We start from the raw sequence: 16889 nt of genomic DNA, 5'->3' as shown, positions 1-16889 counted from the left end.
TAAAATAAAGCAGTGTTTTTCAACCTCAGCACTAGTGACATTTAGGATTGAGTAAGTCTTAGTTGTGAATGGGCTGTTCTGGGCACTGCAGGAAGTTTAGCATAGTATCCTTGGCCTTTCCCCACCAGATGCCCCAGTTTTGACAACCAAAAATGTCTTGAGGTATAGTCAAATAACACGTCGGGGGCAAAACTGCCCCTGGTCGAGAACAATTTCACTAGAGTAAGTATATGACATGAAGTTGCACGTTTTAAAATGTTTAAATAAAATACATCTTTATGGAAAATTGTAAGGTAAAACTAAAAACAAGGGAATTAAATGAAAACACTAAATTATTGCATGTTAAAATGTTTTCCAAATTATGACTCACAACCCTTTTGGAGGAAAGAGGGAAATTGATTTAAAACACTTAACATATGTTGTACTAGTGGAAGCTTTTAATTATAAAAACACATCTACTGTAAGTTACTCAATTAGCCATAAATTTATTCTTACATACTGAATCATAACACAGCTGCACAAAATAACTGCACTTAAAAGAATTTACGTTTTTTTGTTGTGTTGTCTTTTGGAACTATATATGTCTGGTATGTAAGTTTTTAATTGAAGCATAATACACAGAGAGGAAAGCATACATATAACTATATAGCTCAATACAGTTTTAAAAAACTGGATAGACCAAATAACCAGAAAAGGAATAGAATGTTATCAGAAGCCCAGAGGTCCCTTCTTGAGCCTCGCAGTTACTACCTCCAAGTGGAATCAGCATCCGGTCAACTTTGATTACTTTGCCTGTATTGAACATCATGTATATGCAATCATATGCATTATCTTTGACTCAATATAATGTTTACAATCATCATTTATGTTGTGTGTGGCTTATCTTCCTCACTGTATAGTACTAAATTGTATACATATATAATGTATCTTGGTTGGCGGACAATTAAGTTGTTTCCATTTGGGGACTGTTCACTTTTTTTTTTTTTGCTTCAAGTTAAATATTTATTGAGGGCTCATTAACTTCTAGGAACTCAACTGGGCATTAGAATCGAAGATCGATAAGTATTATGTACCTTGCCTTGAGGATCTCACAGTCCACGAAAGGGAAGAAGCACGTAAATCTAGCACTATGATAGGATACTATAGAGGATGTTATTTCTGGGGCAGGGCATAGGAGATGCCCCAGAGAAGATGATGGTCTGCCTGGGTCTTGAAGCATGAAAGGAGATCTTATTCACAGCCTGTGCAAAGACAGGGCATTGACAGAACTACAGTTACACTAATTCCCCAAACCAGATCCGTTTATTGGATTTATGTTTGTCTATACTCAATGTTGTTCTTTGATGGGAGCTTGTCCAAAGTCTACCTGAGGCAAATGAGAAGACATTCTCTTCTTTCTCTCTTCTCAAAACAGTAGATCCTATAAAAACCCAAGTCATATTATGGGCTCCTGTGAAAACTCAAGTCATATTATATCACTGTTACACTCAAAACTCTTCTATTGCTTCCCAATTCATTCATATCAAAGGCCAAAGTCATTACAGCACTCTATGAAGGTCTAGATCTGTTCTTTTCAATATACTACACCCCTTCACATGTAGCTGCTGAGCCCTTGACCTGATGTAAGGGGAACTGAGATGTGCTGTAAGTGTAAAACGCACACCAGATTTCAAAGACATAGTACAAAAAAATCATCTCTGTACCTTCTACTCAATTTTGCTGAGAACCTAAAACTGCTATAAAAAAATAAAACTATTCCAGGGGGGGAAGGCTGGGGGGCAGGGGTAGATTGGGAGTTTGGGATTGACATGTACACACTGCTATATTTAAAACAGATAACCAACAAGGACAAACTGTAAAAAAATTTAAAAAGTAAATAAAACTATTTTAAAAATATTAAAAAAATATAAAACATCTCAGTACTTTTAATATTTGTGTACAAGTCAAAAAATGTTTGATAATATTTTTAATATATTAGGTTAAATAAGATATATTCACGTCACCTGTTTCTACTCTTTCTTACATGTGGCAATTAGAAAATTTAAAGTTACATACGAGGCTCACCTTATTTTTTGTTTACTACTGTTACCCTTGCTCCTGAAACAATTTCCGGCACAGAATAGATGCTAAATAAATGACTGTTGTGTGAATGAATGAATTCTGCCATCATTCTTTTCAATCTCGTGTTTCTGTTTTAAAAGAATCTTTCCTGTTCTTTGCAAGACTGATTCTCAAACATGATCTAATTTACTCACCAACGCGCACTACAGTATTCCACCAAATGAAAGACACCTTCAGTTGCAAGTCATATAATACCACTGTAAGTACTACCAGGATGTGGGTTGGAGTAGGGAATGCTGCTGATTACATGACACTTATTACTTAGAGGTTTTATTTTATTAAGAAATTGTTCTTTTAGCTTTATGTATGTTTTTGTCTTATGTTCCTCTTGAAAATGCATAAAAAAGTAGAATACAAGTGAAAAAATTGGGGCGGTATTCTTAAAACTTCCTCACATTTAGAGTCTGGGTCTCCTGTTGCACTTTTCCCTTTAAAGTAACTGACACCTGTCTTTTTCCATACAATGTCATCTTTTGTGATATCAAGAGTGTCGGCAACGTAGCACTTAACAGGGCTCTGTTACTGCTTCTTGGATTTTCTTCTAAATCACATGTGGCCTGACCAGCAGAAATTGTAAAACCCATCCTGATTTCAGTGGTACCAATGTGATAAAATGATCTGCATAGAATGAATGAAATTTGGTCAGTTTGCATAGCCTCCCACCACAGATATAATGACTCAGATTCTTTTGGCTGCTACCTAGTTGCTGGCTGTTTCAGGATTAAAACAAAATTCATAACATAATGACAGTTTACGGTTACCTTTAGCTTGTAATTATGAATGGATATTATTATCGGCATTATCTGCCTGATGTTTGAGCTTATTTTATGTTAATACAGTCAATAAGGATTTGGCATTAATTTCCACGGGAATCAGTGTTTTGATTACATGAGTTCTTGCCAATAACATATTTTGGCTCCTCTTGTACACGTAAAGTAAGGATGCCTGCCTCAGTGTCTAACGTTGATATTGCTGGTTATTGAAGTATTTGAGATTTAGGGGAGGGAGGGTCAAAAGAGGAAGCTGGTGAAGTGGCTCAAGGCCGGGTTACGAAGCAGCTAGAATGTTCTGTTTTAATCTCTAGGTGATGAACTCCAATTTTCTGAGTAGACAAAGATTTATTTCATCCACTCACTCTGGCTACTCCGTGGAGAATGGATGTGGGCAAGGGCGGTAAGACAAGAGATTGAGATCTGAAACCGAGCAGGACCCTGTGGGGCTCCTGGGCACCAAAGCCTTTCAGTGTCCCCTTCCCTGAGTTCCAAAGGGTAGGTTCAAACAGTTGCTAATCAGGGAAGCTAGCCGATGCGGGAGGGAGGAGCAGTCCAGAAACAATAGTGCAGCCTTGGGGGCAGGGTCCTGGTTCCCCCTCAAGGGATGTACATAACAATATCTTTGAGCTCTTCTGAGGAACCAAAACCCCCACCAAAAGGAAGATGCTAACTACTTGATGAAGCATTCTTCATTCCAGAGGTCACAGTTCAACCATCATCACCTGACCCCAGATCTCTGGATTTAAGGAATGTGGGTGGGCCCTGCATGCACCCTCATACTTAGCAACCCCATCTCCTTGACTATAAAACTCCTCACAACCCCCCACTCCCCCAACCCCAGGCTGCTGGGTTGGGAAACACAGTTTTGAGGGCATGAGCCCAGTGTAGCGCCCTTTACCTGGCAAAGCAATAAAGCTATTCTTTTCTACTTCACCCAAAACCCTGTCTGAGATTTAACTCGGTATCAGGGTACAGAGGCCAGATTGGGCTTCAGAATCAAGTATGAGACAATCATAACAGGCAAGGTGATAAAGTAATGAAGGTCCAAATCATGAATATGTAGCAAGGGAAAAGACAGGATATTTAAAATGCAGGCGATTCAACAGGACTTGTGGATAAAAGGAGAGAGATTAGCATTAGTAGCTATTAATTATTAAGCACTTTCTATATGGCAGCCACTGAATCAACTACCAAGTGGTCACATTACTACTGTGAGGTGGGTACTAGTCTTTCCTCCTCTACAGATGAAAGAAAATGAGGCTTAGTATTTTCCCCAAGATCAGACAGCAATAAGTCATCAATTCAGTGTTCAGTCCTGGGTCCTCTAGGTCCAGAGTCTGTGCTCTTCACCTGTTCAACCCATTACACCTGGTCTAGGAGTTATCTCGCCTTATCTGGCTGAATAGATGGTATTTACTCCAGCTGAGAATACATTTAATTGTATCAGATATTTAGGGGAAATTACTGGTTTAAAAAATAGAGAGATCTGAAGCTTAGGGAAGAGAGGAGAGCTGGAAATATGGACTTCAGAATCATCAACCATGAGCTCGTAGATAAAACATAGTAAACTAGCCTTTGAATTAATAATGTACCCTTCATATTTGGCATCTTCTGAGTCTGTTTTTTCTTCATTTTTAGGTTCATGACAGACAATTCTCCCACCTGCTTATTTAAACGGAAAAAAATGAAAGAAAAAGCCCATTTCACAGTCATTCATTGATTTGCTATGTGCAGGTAACCCGTGGCTCCTGCCCTCCCCTCATACCTAGTGTGTTCTTCTGGCCCCTCCAAAGGCTACATAGCTCTGTGAAGGAGCTCTTCAGCTCAACAAATATTCAGCTGAAGGAGAACATGGTTTTCCCTATTTGCAGTTTTCATACTGCTTTTTAAGTGATTATCCTCAAGCCCCTACCTTTGACTTCAGAGAAATGTAAAGTGTGATGTAAGCCCACCATAAACACTGCACTCCCCACAAAGCTAACTATCCGGTCCCACCTGAGTCCTCTTAACATTGATCCAGACATGGGGTACGGAGGAGGTTGGAAATCACTGACGGTAGACATAATACCACTGCTACTTCTCAGCAAACCTTAGGGGGAAATGGCTGGCCTCAACGGCTGGCAGCTTGTTTTAGAAAGTGGGGTAGCACCATTTTTCCTCAGACTCTGGACTGAAGCAATTCTGGAAGAGGAACAATCCCCCTATAGACATCTTTTATTCGTTTAGAAGTTCTAAGCCGGTTCAAATCCTTGGGTCTATGTTTCAAGGGTATTTGTCTGTCTACCTCATCTTTCTCTCTTTTCTACTCTCTTTGCAAATCTTTGTCTCCTTTAGTATTTGACTCTAGATCATCTTGCATGGTGTCCCATATACTGAGAGCAACCTTATTTCTATCAATCTGCCTCATCTTAGTTAAGTAAAACCTTGTTGAAATCTGATTACATTTGTAAAACCTAGACAGATGGGTGAGACTTTTCTCAGCCTTCATCTAGAAACTGATAATTTCAGGGAGGGAAAAAATCCAAAACCCAACAAATAAAAGCTTGAAGAGCAGGAAAGAGTAATATCAAACAAACAAACAAACAAACTAAATACCAAACCTAGAATAAAACTCTAAAAAGCAAATACCTCCATCTACACTTCAAACATATCTCAAATTAATTACTTGCATATGTCTTCCTTTCAAAAATATCCAGCCAACAATAAGAGCGGAGATATATTTATTCATTGTAATTAAGATTTATATATTTAATTGGGATCAAATTCTATATAAACATTGTGTACCTATTCATTTAATATGCTACTATATTTCCTTAGGTCATTATTTATTATTTGAAAAATTGGTTTTTAAGATCTGAGTAATAAGCCATATATGAGTACACCATATTTTACCATTGTTCTGTTATTTGGCATTTAGTTCGGTTCCAGTTTTTTATAATAAATAAGCTTATAACATACATTTGTTTATGCATTTTTGGGCTCATCTATCTGCTAATTTCCTTAGAATAAGGAAAAAACATTAACAATGAAAATACTAAGAATTCAGATACACACTGCTAAATTTCTTTGCAATGCTGGTACTAAGAATACACATACACGTCCACCAACAGTTATAAATTATAAATTTAAAAAAACAGTTATAAAATATGAAAGTCAACAGTTTTACTGCTATTGAGCATTAAAATTTATATACTCAATAAAAGAAAAATAGTTTGTCATGGATTTTTTTTACATTTTTTATTCACAGAGAAGTTAAACAATTTTGTATACATGTGTATATTTGTGATTTCTGTTTCTATTATTAATCCTCTGCTGTGTCTTTTGCCCATTTTGCCTCAGTGTTTTCTTATTTGTTTGTAAGGGCTCCTTTCAAAGTATCTTAAAAATACATTTACTGAGAATATTTTTATAGCTTCCCTTGTATGTTTTTTAAAAATATGTTTCTTTCTAAATAAAAATTTTTTTTTGTTATTTCTTTCATTGATATGACTGAAAACTGTCACCACCCTACAATTGTTTAGATATTTGCCTTTATTCTGGATCCTTTTACGTTCATTAAAAAAATCAAAACACAAAAAACAAACAAAAAAAACCTCACTGCTTAATCCATTTTAAATTTATATAGTTGAGATTCTGACTTTGAAGGGTTTTTCAGAAATTGATATTTTTTTTCCCAGCACAGTCTATTCTCTATTGATTTGTGGTGATTTCTTCGTTATATTTTGTGTTTTTTATATGCCATAAAGTTCTGTTTGCAGATATACCATAGATTTTTGTGACAGCAATGCACTACTTCAGCCATTGCAGCTTGAAAGTATGTCTAATTCCTGGTAGGTTAAACCCCTCTCCTACCTTAGCTATTCTAATTTATGTACTACGAATATCATTTGGTCAAATTACAAAATATCTCCCGTTGGGGACTTTGATAGGGATTCCATTAAATCAATAAATTAATTTGTGAAGAACTACTATTTTTTCCAGCATAAATCTGCTAAATTTTCTATGTTTACAGTGTATTTGGACCCCGAGAGGATCTGGGACTCATCTGTGCACTATAAATAATTAAGTACGTTTTCTAATTAACCTTCAGCATCCGTTTGAAAGGCAGTGACTTGCATATGATTTTATGGATATTAACTGTATACTAATTTAGAAAAGTCTTAAGAGCTCCCAGATAGAATAAATCATCACTTAAAAAGTAAAAGCTTTGACTAAGCTATTTGCTATAATCTTTCTTTTCACACAATGTTTGCAGAAAACTTTTTCATGATGATTTAATTTTTTAAAGAGTACAGCATCTTTTTAAATATGAAAACATTTGGTAGTCATTTCTTGTCTAGGTTTGTTTTTTATACTTTGAAATATGAAAAAAAGATGGTGCCAAAATCCCACCGGGACCTTGTTATATCTGCTTTTTCAAGTGCATGTGTTTTCTGAAATTTCAAAAGCCTTGGTTTGAAGTTTTAAAAGCTGCAATTTGAATTTATGTATTCAGATGATTGCAGAAAAGCAAAGGAATGCAGTTAGCATTTCCAGGCTTGTCTCTTGACAGAACAGTTTAAACGTGCTTTATATTGGCATTCATCACATGAAGTGTTATTTCTTTGTTTACCTACTCGTTTAATGCTTATGGTAGGATTTATTCAGGCATGTGGTAGTAATAATAATGAATGGCATATTTAACATTACACATCTGCAATTAAGTGCTAAATATTTTACTTTTAGAGGCATTTCAATACATTTAGCTATTTTTTTTTTTTAAGAATGGCTTCGGTTTGAAATATTGGCTCTGTAGCCGTTTACATTATAAATGCTCTTAATGCAATTGAAGGAAGCACATATTATGATGGGGAGAGATTTGCATAACCAGAAAGGAAGAGTTACTGATGTGTTGCTAAATTCAATGAATTTAACATTAACTCTTAATGAACAGTTTCTGTGGGGCTGCTCTTACGGTAAGAAGTAAAGACTGCCAACTCACATGGCATGATTTTAGAGGAGGAGGATCTACCAAGTGTTTCAGGCCAAATACAAGATATTTTCACATTTGAATCCCTTTGAACACTCAATACATCAAGTGTATTGTCTCCGTAATATTCCCAATGAAGTAAGTGCATACCCAGAGATTTATATACCATATGTATCCAAGTATAAGGTGACTTTCTATCCCGTTTTCCAAATGAGTGGTTCCTCTCCATGTTTCTGATCAAATGTAGCACAGAAACTTTGGAAAACGTAGACAGAATCATCACCCGTCTACATGTCATGCTTAATTCAATACTTTGATGGTGCATACTAATTTAAAATCATATAACATATTACACTAGAAAGACCACCAACTTAAAATTATATAACATTAGAAAGATCACACTTCCCCATTAATAGTTTATACAACAAGTGTGGAAACATTCTTCACACGCAACTTCAACACTGGAACTGTCATTCTGATGGATGTACTTTTTGAGTCATCTAATTCAGTTTTCTAAACTGTCATCCTCACTTCCACCCATGTGGCCTGAGGTACAGTACTGCTGAAGTCACATGTAATGTTCTCCTGGGAATTTTACTCCAAGCCACAAACACATGTTTACATAACAAAAGACGGTTTTATGTTATGTACAGTTTTTCTTTTCTCTGTGCCGTATGTCCATGAGGTACACGATGCAATCACTTGCTGAGTTGCTTTTAAAATTATCTTTTCAGAGTTTGTTTACAACGGCATTCAAGTCATGAAATTGTGATGTCATACTGCCAAAGTTAATCACTACTTCAGTTAAACTTGTTTTCTTCCTGTTTTTTTCCACTATCAAGTGACTTCTACAAGCAACCAAAATAAGCATCAATTGAGATTACGCCAATATGTCTTTCCCAGACAGTACTTCGTTGTTTTGAGCAAAATAAAACAAGTATCTTACAATTTGAGAAACTCTAGAAATATTCAAATATAAAGGTACCTCTTAAGGAAAAAAAAATGATGCTTAGGCACACACAGTAACTTCTCCAAGTCATAATGTCTATAGGACATTTTTAGCATCAGAACCCAGGCATCAACTCAATTTTTAAAACAACATACCTCCCAAATCTGCTTAGTGCGTGAGTCACACAATCATTCATTCATTTTGCCTACAGTTTGTCCTTTACAAAAATGAAGTGCAACTAAGAAGCATAACACTCAAGGCTCCTCGGGCATTTACTCCTCAATACTAAGGAAAACATTAACAACTTATGGGTAGATGTGAAGAATGAAAAGGAAAATCATGGAGCTTAGCAGTGAGAGTTCCTGAAAGGAAAAAAAGTTCCAACCTAAGCCCTGAAAGTTATTAGTTGAGTGTGTGAACTTGGGCAAGTTGCTTAACCTCTTTAGGCCTCAATTTTCTCATCTTAAAATGGAGACAATAAACACTTCATAGTGTGGTTGTTTAAATTTGCTTTCGGAAACTCCAGTTTTAGCCTACTGCTTCACTAAAGGTATTCAACAAATGGTAGAGAAAATAAAAAGTGTTTTTAAGAAAAAAGGGAGACTCTGAATTCTGAACTGCTATTTCTATCTCAGAATTTTGCCTAAGCCCACATACTTATATACATAAAAGTATTTATAAAGCATGTATGAGTACACAGGCGACTACGTGAAATTGAGCTTTTTTATGAGCCAGTTGACAGCTCTATTTCTTTCTTCTGACAAACTTCCTTGACAAATTGTGTTGGGGAAAGACAGAGTCAAAAGGCCAATCTGTGAGTAAATGTGCCACCAGATAAGACTACTTCCAGGCACAGTAGATGTATGACTACAATGCAACAAAACACCTTTGGAAGGTCTACTAGTGTCCACTGATACGGCGGTGAATGTAGGTAACAATCCTTGCCCTCATGGAGCTTACATTCCAGACAATAAACAAGATAAAGAAATGAAATATAACAATTGTGGCAGAGCGATAAGTGCTACAGAGGGGGAAAAAATGAAACAAGAAGAAAGGGAATATTGAGTGCAGCTGGAGGGCAGTTGCAATTTTGTAAAGGGTGATCAGAGGCGGCTTCATTGAGGCGTATTTGAATAAAATCGTCATGGTAGAGACTGGCTGACTGCTCATTAAAAAACTTGAGTCTCTTCATTATGAAGCTAGCTGTCATATCCCATCCTCTCTTACCATTAGCTGTGACTACATAACTGAATGCTAGCCAATGGAATATACACAAAAGTGATTCTCACCCATTCCAGGCCTGGCTCATAAACTCACCTCCACACAGATGACATTCCTTGTTCTTTCTCTTTCTAAGGTAGAAAAGCATAGGGATTTTGAAAGCCACATGTTAAAAAATTCAGAGCCACAAATCAAGGTAGACTTGGTCCCTGATTCACAGTTTGGAGGAGGAGCTGCTTTCTTGCTGATCAGAAACAACTTCTTGCATTTTGCATGGGTGAGAAGTTTCTATAGTGGTAAGCCACTGAAATGTGGGGCTTCTACTTTAATAGCAGCTTGAATTAAGCTAGGTAATAAAGGAGGTAAGGGAGCAACCCATGCAAATATTGGGGGAGAAACACTCTAAGCAAAGGAAACAAGTACAAAGGTCCTGAGGCAGGAGTGTGATAATATTGCAAAAACAACCAAGAAGTGGGGAGAATGTTTGGAATGGAATGACAGAGGGGAGACTAGAAGGAGATGAAGAAAAAAAAAAAAGCCAAACCTTAAGAGATTCTACCTAGAATCCCAAGGCTTTCCTAATTCATATTCTCTTATCAAATTCAGTTCCTAGATATAAAGAAATTCTAGAATAATCTTTTTGGGGGATCTCAGGTTGAACTCTTCTCCAACCCTGCTTTAACAGATTTAATTAACTGAATCCCCGCACTTCTTCCCTATTTTTGTTGTGTACTGTCTACAGAGGTGCTGGAATAGATTTCTGAAAACACTAAGGATGCTTTGGAGTGTCATCTATCAGAGGTAGAGTGACACAATTTATCAGTAAAGCTTGTAACAAAGCCATTACCATCTGATGGAAGATGCAATGAAGAGTGAATGACCTTAGTTTTTCTGCTTTCAGTGATGGCTAGGTTTTTCCCTTCCCAGACATTCAAAACACCATCATCTTCCCTCTTCCCTCTCAAGCTGGCTCCTCTGTCAACCTCTATGGATGGCTCTGCCAGCTCCCAGTCTCTCAAGCTAGAAATCTGAGAGGCACCCTGAATTTTTTCCTCTCCCTCACACCCAGAGTGTATCAATAATTGTGTCCTCATAATTCCACTGGAGATGTCTCTCTTGAGTCTGTGCACTTCTCTCCATACTCCCTGCCACTGCCTCCTCCTCCCACCCTCTCTGACTGGTTACTGTGGCTATTTCCTAATTGGTTTTTGCCTCCCATTTTGTTTTCTTCTTATCCGTTCTTAACGCTTCAGAGTGAATAATATTTCAAAATATGTCTCTGATCATAGTCTCACACCTTCAATAACTCCCTAGTGCCGATGGGATAAAGTCCGACTTCTTTAACACGGATCAAAAACCTCTTTACGATCTGATCTCTACTTACTTCTCTTTCTTCATCTTTCTTTGCATTCCACGATCCACCGAACAACTTACTCTTCCTTGCAATCCAGTACCACATCCATGTCAGCACTCAGCATACTCCATTCCATCTGCCTGGGCTACGCTTCCCATTGCCTTGATCTAGGCAGCTTCTAGTTACCTCTCCAATCTCAGGTTAGCCATCAGCTCCTCTATGAAGCTTTCCCCAATTAACTAGCAACCTCTTCCTAATCAAGCCTAAGCTATGGGCCCTGTTATGCAGTCCCATAGCTCCTCCTAATTTTTCTAGCACAGGGTATAATTTCCTATGTTTGTCAATGTACAGCAAGTACCATACGGACAGGTACTCTATTGTGATCACACTCTATTCTCATTGTCCATTATATAGTATTTGTTCAGTTCTTAAATTCAGTCTCAGAATGACACCATCTCAGTTGTGTGTCTGAGAGAGGTAACATTATTCCCATTATTCTTGGGAAATTTTACATGAAAAACAGTGTGTGTTATGAGAGGCAAGTTCTGTGTAAAATTAACTAAATTAAATTGGAGAAAGCTACATGCTGAGGGTTTCAAAACTATGGACCATGAGCCAAATCCTGCCTGTCACCAGTTTTTGAAAATACAGTTTTACTGGAACATAGCCACGCCCACTCATTTACATATTGCCTATGGCTGCCTTTGTACAACAGCAGCAGAGTTGAGTACTTGCAACAGAGACTAAATGGCTGACAAAGCCAAAAGCACTTACTGGTCTTCCTTGCTGGTGCAGAGGTTAAGAATCCGCCTGCCAATGCAGGGGACAGGGGTTCAATCCCTGGGCCAGGAAGATCCCACATGCCATGGAGCAACTAAGCCTGTGCACCACAACTACTGAGCCTGTGCTCTAGACCCCATGAGCTACAACTATTGAGCCCATATGCCACACCTACTGAAACCCATGTGCCTAGAGCCCATGCTCTGCAACAAGAGAAGCCACCACAATGAGAAGCCCATGCACTACAATGCAACTAGAGAAAGCCCGTGCACAGCAAAGAAGACCCAACACAGCCAAAAATAAATAAATAAATAAATAAAATAAAATAGAATTTTTTAAAAAAAGACCTATTAAAAAAAAGCACTTACTATCTGGCACTTTACTGAAGTTTGATGACATCTGCTGTATATTAAAATCTTTTATTAGACACATACTAGGGAATTAAAGATGTGAAAATTCTGATATGAAAAATCTGTATCATCTTTTTAATCTAGTTATATGTGTGATCATGAAAACCTGTATGACCATTTAAACTCCTTCACCCTTTGAAATAATTATTAACACTTAATACCATTATTATTTCACAAGATACAACATGAGAATGGCTAATAGGAAAACTAGACATTGCACCTAATTATAAATACTTATTCTGTTTAAAATTTAGTTTCCTGATGTGACAAGCTATGTTTACTTAGCTTTGACTCAAACATGGAAAATACTTAGTAAAAAAAGATCAGGGTCTTTGCCTCTTTCTCTTCTTCTTTGCTTTTATGTTTTTCAAGTTTCTTTCCTTATTTTTCTCTTTCTTCCTAATCTTTTCCACTTCTTTTGTAATTTCCTGTAGTTTTTTTGTTAGTCTTTTTCTGTGGGTTTTACACTAACGTTTATTTCTGTGACTATATTTTAAATTCCTCAGGGTACTCGTAATTTCCACCCCCAGCAAAATGTCATCTATTGTCAGTACTATGTACATTTCCATTGGAATATAAATACATTATACAGACAATGAGAACCAAAGTTCCTTTGAGAGAGAGAAAGGATATATTTTGCTCACTACTTTCATCCTGGAAAAGAAAGGGCAAAGGGTATTTCCATTTGATTTATTTAAAATCTGCACACAACTCCAGGTAAGTTCTTCAGAAATGCAGATTACTATTCTTTAAAAAATACAGCCACAGGAGGTACAAGAAGAGTTTTATTTCCTCAAACAGCAGTTCCTGAAGTGTGGTCTGGGCACCCCTGGGGATCCTTGATATACTTTCAGGGGGTTTGTGAGGTCAAATCTATTTTCATAATGATACTGAGATGTTTGCCATTTTCTCTCTCATTCTCTCATGAGTTTTCCAGAGGCTATGTCATGGGTGACATGGTAACAAATTGAATGCAGAAGTAGATATAAGAATCAGCTCTCTTCTCTTAAACTAAATATTAAAGAGATTTTTAAGAATGTAAAACAATGTCATCATTCTCACAATCCTTTGTGTAAAATAGTTATTTTTCATAAAATGTTTATCATTTATATAAACATACATTGGGGCTATTGATATTTTGATTGAATTAACAAATAAAGATTTCTCAGTTTTAATGTCAAACATGGTGACTCACATAAAAGAAAGTGTTTTGGAGTCTTGATTATTTCTAAGAGTATAAAGGGGTTCCAAGACCAACAAGTTTGACAACCACTGCTGTAGAAGACCTGAATAACCAAAGTTTAAGTACCATACAAGACAAGTGATGAGATGATTTTCTGGAGAAAAGAAATATCTCCTGTCACTGGGGATAAATAATGACAGTTTATCACGCATATCAAGAGTTCACCATCATAAAAAAGACCTCAGACAGGTAAATAACACAATATGATATGAAAATTAAAACAATCCATTAGGTGTGAAGAACTTTTCCACGAACCACTGTGGTTGGAGTCTAGAAATTTGCCAATGAATTTATAAGAGACAGAGGAAGGTGAATAATGTAGACCAAGCACCATGAGGGCCAACTTTTACAATTAATGAACTGCCTAAATCTCTACTGTGAACCTGGGTGACACGCAAGGGTTAGTAGGGCACCTTCAGATATATATATACACACACACATGTATATATTGCTCACTTTGAGATTATAATGCACTCAGGCAAGTTGACCTGTTATTAATTTTGAAGAGGAAAATTAGAAATTTGCACTCAGCTAGAAATAACTTCATGCTTGCTCTGCTTCTGTAAAATCTGCTTGCTGCGCTGAGATAAGAACAAGATGACCTAGCAATCAACTAACCTTAAGATGTTCTGATAAGTATGGAATGTTCTGCTCCTGCAAGTTTCTGTTTGGAAACCCCCTGCACGTAACCCATAGCAACTCCTGAGTTCTAACTGCCTGTAACCTATAGTAACCAGGTAACCAATCAACCAATGCTAACCGTAACCATGTGCACTGACCCCTATAAAAGTAAAGCTCACCCTGAGCTCGGGGCCCTAGAACTTTAGAGCGTTAGCTCGTCTGGGACTGCCGGCTTAATAAACCTGAGTTCTCCAACCCTCTGAGTGTGGTGCTTGGTTTCTCGACAGACCGATTTGATTTCCACTACATTTCAACGTTTTTTCATCAAGAAATATTTGAGTGTCCACAACGTACCAGACATGGTTTGTCCTACATAATGGGGTGGTTACAAAATGTTGACAGGCTAATAGGAGATGCAGAAATGTACATAAGTGTGTTTGTTAAATGTGATAAGCATTGAAGTGTAGCTATGACTTCAGCAAATATTTATTACATGCCTACTAAGTTTTGGGTACTGTACTAGGTGGTGGATATTCAGTGGTGAACAACATAGACCCAGTCCTTACCCATATAGAGCTTATAGTATGATGGGCAATCTAGACATTAAGCCAAAAATCATACAAATTATTTATTAATGCAAACCATGATACCTGAAGAAAAAAATTAAATTATGAGAATACTCTTTTCTTCAAGAAATTTCAACTAAGAACTTTCATAGATATGCTGCACCTAAAGGCAAAGGCACATCAAATTCTACTTCCCACAAGGAGACAGGGTCAGTGGTCAAAGTTATTTCACTTTTGGATAACATGTCTTATTTTAGAATAAAATGTGTTTCCTCTGTCTGTATGTATTTTTGAAGGATTTTATAAACATTATTAACTTTATTATATGTGATGAGTGTAAAAGCAGAGAGAAATTGGTGAAAGTGCTGGGAAAACATAGAAAAGAAATAATTATCATCACAATCATTCTCCTCCTCTTCCTCCTTCTCCTCCAAGTCCCTTAACATTTAGACTTTTCTTAGAAGACCTAAGTGAACATCTATTGGCTTCTTGAATGGAGGCATGTGGTCCAAGAACAACTGTGCTTGCAAACAGTTGTTTGGAATGTAATCTGTTCCTAAGGAGAATGGGAGTGGATCTTATCTAGAATCAGGAGGGTGTGGTGTGGTGGTTTTAAGAGTGAGTCACTCTGAGTAAGGGACATTGAAGCTAAACCCTGAAATATAAATAAGTATGACTAGATGAAGCACAAATGGATAGGTTCCACACAGAGGAATCAACTTATTGCAAGGCAGAAAATACACAGAGATTCAGAACTGAAAGTTGACCAGTGTGGTTAAAGCGTGTTGAACAAGGTGGAGAGTGGCAGGAGATGAGGCTAGAGGCCAGGAGGCCATGGTAAGAACTCAAATTTTATCTTAAGTGTAATGGTAGACCACCTACTAAGGGTCCTAGGAACTCAAATGTTGGTATGACCTTTCAGGAGCCTAGGAAATATATTCATTAGATGAAAAAGGTAGTAAAACACTGTAGAAAGAGGAACAGCATGGACAAAGGCATGACAATGTAAAACTTCATGGCGTATTTAATGTTTACATAGTGAAGGCATGCAGAAAGGGATCGTCAAGAGAAAGTACTAGAAAGGTAGATATGGGTCAGATTTTGAAGATCTCTACAGGCTTGCTAAGGTTAAACTGTTGGTGGGAATGTAAATTGGCATAGTCATTATGGAAAACAGTATGGCAGTTTCTCAAAAAGATAAAATTAGAACTATCATATGATTCAGTAGAACCACTTCTGGGCATATATCAAAAGGAAATGAAATCACACTCTTGAAGCAATATCTGCACTCTGAAGTTCATTGCAGCACTGATCGCAATAGTCCAAACATGGAAGCAACCTAAGAACCTAAGTGCCCATCAACAGATGACTGGACAATGATACACACACACACACAATGGAATACTATTCAGCCCTAAGAGAGAAATCCTGCCACTTGTGGTAATGTGGATAAATTTAGAGGACACTGTAGTTAGTGAAATAAGCCAGACACAGAAAGACAAGTAGTGTATGATCTCACTTACTTGTGAAACTGAAAAAATAGTTGAACTCAGAGAAACAGAGTAGAATGATGGTTGCCAGGGGCCAATGGTGAGGAAAATCAGATATTGGTCATAGGGCACAAACTTTCAACTATAAGATGAATATGTTCTAGAGATCTAATGCAGAGCATGGGACTACAGTTAATAATATTGTATTATATGCTTGAAATTTGCTAAGAGAGTAAATCTTAAATGTTCTGACCACATGTACACAAATAATACCTATATGAAGAGATGAATATGTAAATTAGCTTGATTGTAGTAATGATTATACAAGGTATACTTACATAAAAATACCACACTGTACATCTTAAATATGTGCAATATTTGTTCATCATACC

General features: G+C 37.0%; 1 protein-coding gene across 5 annotated transcripts in view; it reads right to left on the bottom strand.

Annotated features, from left to right (window-relative positions):
- DMD (dystrophin) overlaps positions 1 to 16889 on the bottom strand; it is a 1940210-nt gene that overhangs the window by 758009 nt on the left and 1165312 nt on the right. The gene's annotated exons all lie outside the window — the stretch shown is intronic.

This window comes from Hippopotamus amphibius, chromosome X (assembly GCF_030028045.1).
Source record: "Hippopotamus amphibius kiboko isolate mHipAmp2 chromosome X, mHipAmp2.hap2, whole genome shotgun sequence".
NCBI lineage: Eukaryota > Metazoa > Chordata > Mammalia > Artiodactyla > Hippopotamidae > Hippopotamus > Hippopotamus amphibius.
The sequence above is the reverse complement of the archived record's forward strand: the minus strand, read 5'-3'. Positions and strand labels throughout refer to the sequence as shown.